The sequence below is a fragment of the Phalangium opilio genome, unplaced genomic scaffold, assembly GCF_054372755.1.
Source record: "Phalangium opilio isolate 3A_F unplaced genomic scaffold, DU_Popi_V2 ptg000085l_1, whole genome shotgun sequence".
In the NCBI taxonomy this organism is placed as follows: Eukaryota; Metazoa; Arthropoda; class Arachnida; order Opiliones; family Phalangiidae; genus Phalangium; species Phalangium opilio.
Genome location: NW_028324190.1, coordinates 732,768 through 739,656, shown reverse-complemented (window position 1 = coordinate 739,656; position 6,889 = coordinate 732,768). Strand labels below are relative to the sequence as shown.

Sequence of the window (6,889 nt, the reverse complement as noted above, 5' to 3'; positions counted from 1 at the left end):
GCATTTTGCGTCGATTTTTTATCATGAATACCAAGTTGCGTCAGGTGAAAAAAGTTGCGATTAGGGCGTTAAGGTCCGTCCACACTACGGCTTTTTTTCGGCTTCGCGCGCCAGTTACGCGCCTTGTCCACACACAAAAAACGTCGCTTCGCACGCATGAAACGCGTGGTACGCAGCTCCCCAAAAAATCTTTGAAATGTCGAACATTTTCGCGTCGTTCGCGCCTACGCAGCCAATCAGGAGAGACATTGAATTACGTCATCATTTAAGATGGCGCTGATCTGTGAAGCACATCGGAGACAGTTTTTAGAATTAAATAACCTTATTATTTATTCCCTGCTTCTAATAAAGCGTAGAAATAAATTAAAAAATAAAAACAAAAGAAGGATATGGGTTAGGGAAGTATTCGCTGACCGTGAGATGGACGGGGATTTTCACAATTTAATTCCGAAGTTGAGGCTGTACAATGAACTTCATGTTGATCCACTGTACATAGAATATTGCAGGATGACTCCGAACCAATTCGATTATCTTCTTGGCCTAGTTGGAGATAGATTGACTAAACAAGAAACTCACCTAAGGAAAACAATATCAGCAGAAGAGAGATTGTATTTAACCTTACGGTACGTGACTAAATCATTTTATGGCATTTTGTTTATAATTATATGGACTGTCAATGAAATTAATTAATATAACCATTGTAGATACTTGTCAACTGGCGATAGCTATCGATCGCTTTCCCTTGCCTTTAGAATGGGCAAATCTACAGTGGCGAAAATTATACCCGAGACATGCAACGCTATCTGGGAGACTCTTCAACCAATAGTTTTGTCACCAATATCAAAACAAACTATGATGAACACTGCACTTCACTTTTTTAAAAAATGGAACTTTCCAAACTGCGTGGGTGCCATAGATGGCAAGCATATAAATCTTATTGCGCCACCAAATTCAGGGTCTCAATATTTCAATTATAAAGGACATCACAGCATTGTTTTGATGGCATCATGTGATGCTTTCTACAAATTTAATTTTGTTGACATTGGCAATTTTGGAAGGATAAGCGATGGAGGAGTTCTCGCAGCATCTGATTTGGGAAGGATAATTGAAGATGACGATTTCTTTCCTGATGCCCGAAGAATTGAGCTAAATGGGGATGAACTACCTTTCTGTTTTATTGGAGACGAAGCGTTCCCATTGCAAAAGCATTTGATGAGACCATTTTCTGGGAGGTTTCTTCCAGATGACAAAGATATATTTAATTATAGATTATCTCGCGCAAGGAGATGCATAGAAAATGCTTTTGGAATTGCAAGAGCACGCTTTCGTGTATTAAGAAACGCCATTCCTCTGGAACCTCAAAATGCTGAAGCTATCGTAAAGGCTGTTGTCTGCCTACACAATTATTTATTGACCAAAGAAGAGGATACCATTGTTCGACACTATTGCCCACAAAAGTTTTCGGATTATATTGACGAAGATGGCAATTTACAAACTGGAGAATGGAGAAATAACCCGAATACCTGCATGGGAAGATTACAACGACAAGGAAAAAGAACCCATAAAAAAGATAATGCTCAAATTCGTGAAAAGTACAAAGAGTATTTTATAGGAAGTGGTCAAGTACAATGGCAAAGAAGAAACAAATAATATTCCGCCATACTATCATTCATTACATGTTCTTAATAAAAAATAAAATATTCTACAGGGCCGGTAGGCCCTTGTAGATATGACATGACACCCTTCCGTAATGTTAAAAGAAAATTCACAGTTTTTAGGGTTAGCGTCCCATAGAAAAAGCATTAAAAAATTTTCGGTTTTTTAAGGCAATTGTGGCAGGCCATACGGAAAAAGTATAGCGAAGTTAGTTTTCGGAATACTTCTAAATTAACAAGCATTTCTTAAATGGGAAACTTACGTGTTTCGATTTTTAATTAATGAATTCTAATTTTTGTAATTTAACTAATTAAGATAGTACGTCAAAAAATTACTTTTGGGTCAGAAGTCAGCCTAACCTTATAGCGCGCTTAAACCTATTTCTTCATTTCGTTCTCGTTGACAACTAGAAGGGCCTAGGTTTGTGGGTGCTAACAAGTTACGTTGACAAATTTCAAATGTTGGGTTTCTTGCTGATTTTCCTAATTTCTTAGCAGTAGACCCTAACAAATTACTTTGGTATTTCATCCGAGCTTGAGCACCTTTATATGTATTTTCTAATTAACTGTAGCACCCTTAATAAGAAATACGTCGTTATCAGGTCGAATTTTCGTCTAGAAAAGTAATTCAGGTAAATAATTACAGTTAATAGAGGTTTTTATATCATTTAAAGTAAGCTTTTCGACGTTCTTTACGGCCAAGGCTTAAGTTGTATGTTAGTTTGTCCATGGATGAAGGATGCGCGTGAGGAAATTTGTTTTCACTCTACAGGATAGGCAACTCCCTATCTCGAACGACAGAATATTCTGTATACACTCTGTTACCACGTCGGTTGTCAGCACGCGCAAAGCTATTTCTCTATGTAACGTAGCTTTGTACGTGCTGTCAAGAGACAAAAAACTTCAGGATCTTCAGGATTTAAAATATCCGCGAGTTTTTTTAGCTCGAGTGCACGGACCTCTAGACCTTGTTTCAAATACGTGTGAAATTGCATACAGTCTACTACACGCATTTGAAACTAAGGCCTAGAGGTCCGTGCACTCGAGCTAAAAAACTCGCGGATATTTTAAATCCTGAAGATCCTGAAGTTTTTTGTCTCTTGACAGCACGTACAAAGCTACGTTACATAGAGAAATAGCTTTGCGCGTGCTGACAACCGACGTTGTAACAGAGTGTATACAGAATATTCTGTCGTTCGAGATAGGGAGTTGCCTATCCTGTAGAGTGAAAACAAATTTCCTCACGCGCATCCTTCATCCATGGTTTGTCTATGTAATATAGTGCTTATAGATTATAGTGTCTTTCCTTTTAAAGATTATAAGAAAGCTAATTTCCAGCTCTGTTTGGAATTACAAAATACGTAGTCTGCTTCGATTCATGCTACTAATCCCAACCCTAGGGCCTAGGTTTTACGCTACTTGTAACTTAATACTGTATCTATGACAGTTTGTTGGCGCTTAAGTAAAAAATGGCATATATATCGAAATTATTATGGTTTAGAAATCAACGGTAGTGTTTTCACCCTGTGAAGAATTCGACTTCAAAATATTACAGGAAAGATGACAAAATTTTCAATGTGTTTTCCCTACGGCAGTTAAAAGAGTGGTGTTAATGTTAGCGCAGTTAAGTCAACATTCTCATTTGAGGACAGGTATAAACGGTTTCATTATTTGTTAATCTCACTAAAATTCTACTAATTGTGAAGGTGTGTGGTATAATTCCTGAAACTAAACCAATGTAGAGGACCAGATTATTCGTTAAAACAATTTTGATCCTAGTGAATCAGTCGTACTGTGATGTTACGTTATCATTTTATAAACTATTTGTTACCAGCAGTGGATTGTTTAATTCATAAGTAACAGTTGTGCTGGTTAATGCAGTAGGACAGTGTCGTTATATAATTTAATTAGGCAAATAATTTTCATGTTTACATCACAGATTCTCTCAATGTAACCACGTTGGAAACGGAGGGTTACGTTGTTTGCCATTTTCAACGGTCCACATTGCCGTTTGTTTATTGGTTTAAATTGCTATGAATTGTATAGGTATTTGATTTAATTACTGGTATTCAAGCTAAACTATAGAATAACATCATTCATTAACATATTGTATAGATAATCTTTATGTTACTACAAACCTAGCACAGGATATGATAAAAATTGAACGCAATTTGTTGGAAATAATCAAAAACTCCTCTAAACATTAGAGTTAAGGTGAATTATTTATTAAAAGTCATTTTATAAGCTTAATGAGCACTGACAACAAGTTAATTTCAACGTAATTAACTGTAATTAAGGTAAAATTAAACCAAAATATACATTTTTTTGGATGAAAAGTCAGATAACTCTTAAATGATGTTCTTGATTAAGATTGTATCTACCCAAGCCGTTGGTAAAGCCCCATGTTTTCTCTTTCACACTCAAGCTAATTTAAATTATCTCCAAAGTATCTTAATAGGCGCGAAATTCAAAACTTTAGCGTAAAATGAGAATCGAAAACTCCACTAAAAATTGCTATTAAGGTGAAGTATACATTTAAACTCATTTTATAACCTAAATGTATAGTGCCAAAACACAGTCCTACGTTAATTAAATATAATTAACGTGAAATTAAACCAAAATATACACTTTTTGGATAAAGGCTCAAATAACTTTTAAATAAACTCTTTAATTTTGATTAAAACTACCCAAGCCATTAAAGTCGAATATTTTCTATTTGACACATAAGTTAATTTAAACTATTTTAAAGTACAATAATTGCCGCGAAATTCAAAAGTTTTGGGTTAAAAAATGAATTTGCGGAAAAATATTAAACTGCACTAAACATTGCAATTAGGGTTAAAAATTCAAATAAATTTTAAGCTTAATCCACTTTAACGAACCACGCTCAAATTAAGATTAAAACATCACAAGTTTTTCGTACAGCCACAGTAGTTTCCTATTTCACTTTCAAATTAATTTAAATGATCGTTAAAATACATCAAAAGCTCATACATTGAAATTTTAGGGTGATTGCAATTAAAGTTAATATTTTATTGAAACTTGTATTATAAACTAAATCCACGCTAGATAAACAAGATAAGCCGTTAAATTAAACTTAAGTATAATTAATGTGAAATTAACCCAAAACACGAATGTTTTGGGTAAATTCATGGATACCTTATAATTAAACTAACAAATTAAAATTAAAACTACACTTATCTTTCACCCAGCCTCCATTTTCCTGTTCAATTCTTACGATTAATTAAATTGTCATTTAAAAGCCGTTAAATTATACGATTAATTAAATTGTCATTTAAAAGCATTTTTCCCATTTTTAAAAGAGAGCCATTGAAAAGGCGCGATATTCAAAAGTTTTGGGCAAAATAGTCATTGTTTCGCAAGAGTCAAACAGTCACTCCTCTAAAGTTTGCAATTTAGGAGAAGTTCTTATTCAAACTCGTATAATAAACTGCAATAACACTAATAAAAGAAGATAAGCCGTTAATTTCAACTTAATAACCATATTTAACGTGAAATTAATCGAAAACAATAGGTTTTTTTGGGTAACTTTAGATAACCCTTAACTGAAATAACAAAATAAGATTTAACTACGCGAGTTGTTCTTTCAGCCTAAACGTTTTCCTATTAAACACTGAAATTAATTACATTATCACTATAATGCATTTAATAGGCTCCAAATACAAAATTTTAGGGTTAGGAATGTGTCAAAATGTAACTTTTCCATTTAAATTTTAATATATCATTAACATAGTTCGCAAAATCACCAGCAACAATTTAATCTGGCAACATTCAATGCTGTTGGTCTGATCTCGACAATACTGTATGTGTATACAGTGTTACGAAACAAATATTTTTCTTCCATATTTCAAATACCGTCGTTTTTAAACTTCTTTCATAAATAAAGTACAACCATAAGTCTATTATGTAAGGTCCCCATAATAGACTTATGGTACAACATTATATGCTTATCGAAATCAATGTTTTTGAATATAAGTCAAATGTAATTAACGATACTTAAGTACTTCTTTGAGCAATTAGAAATAGATCAACCCCAAATGTATTACGGTAAAGCAAAAATAAAATTATTAAAATTTTAATTACAATAAGACTGAAGTGACAGATATTATAAAAAACGTCTTGGTTTGGACCAAGGCCGAAAAAACAAACGATATGTGTGAGGTTTATCATTTGACTGAAGTTTCAGATATTGCAATTGTTTTAGTTATTTTTATCCATTTAATCCTTAATCAATATTAAATTCAATCAACTGATTTTACTGTTAATCGATCCATTCCCTCTAAATTAATTGAAAAAATTACATATCTACGCTTTTTCAAGAACAATTACATTTTCCGAAAACATTTTATCATGAAATTAATTATTTTGAAGGGAGTACATTGACGGTCATAGTTTTAATTAAGGCTGGCTTGACAAATTTTGAAGTTTGCAGCAAAAAAGTTTAAATCTGTAGTAAGTTTCTGAGAAGACTGATGTTCAAGAAATTGATGATAAATAACTTATTTTGCTCAAACTAATTTATAAACTAATGTCGTCTTCTTAAGACAAAGCAACAACGTTTATCCCGAGTGGTTTCTTTTAGTAGGTGGCACTCTGTAGCACACGAAAAATATATTATTTTATTTTAATGTATGCGCTTTTGATGTAACTCCCCCCCTTCCTCTATAATTCCAATATATACAGTTTTACAATCACCAGTGGTTCCAGTGTATGGGTCATCTGAGCCGTCGCAACACACTCAGCCAATATTATCATATAGTTCGAGACCTTTTCACATTAGTGAACGGTACATGACTCTCCGGACTTGCCCGCCAACCTTAATAACCTAAAACTATAAAACATTCGTGTACATGAATGATTACGGTTCTGGCTTGACACTCGCTAGCGCCTGACGGACCGATCACTCAGTGTAATCGGTGAGGTGGTCTGAGGTGAGTGGACCATTTTGGAAATTACATACACATAACTAAAACACAGCGGTGATGCCACCATTGAGGTCTTCTCTCCCTTGCCTAGAAGCACCGCTATAGGCAGTGAGATTTGACTAGCCTCTTGCCTGTAGTGAACTTTGGCACAGTCTGGCGGTGACCCTTGGTGTGAGGGAGAATACCCCAATGGTGGCCTCGCCCCTGTGTGTTTTCCGAAATGGTCTTCATGCGTACTAAAATGATTACACGTAATACGTAACCGGTGTACAAGTAGCGCTAACAATG

The 6,889-nt window shown here is 34.3% G+C and overlaps 1 long non-coding RNA gene across 1 annotated transcript; it reads left to right on the top strand.

Annotated features, from left to right (window-relative positions):
- The first annotated feature begins 1,697 nt into the window (after positions 1-1,697).
- Positions 1,698-3,905, top strand: LOC149650608 (uncharacterized). Its single transcript, XR_016371523.1, has 2 exons — positions 1,698-2,287; positions 3,157-3,905. It is a non-coding gene; the product is annotated as an uncharacterized LOC149650608 (long non-coding RNA).
- Positions 3,906-6,889: the final 2,984 nt, after the last annotated feature.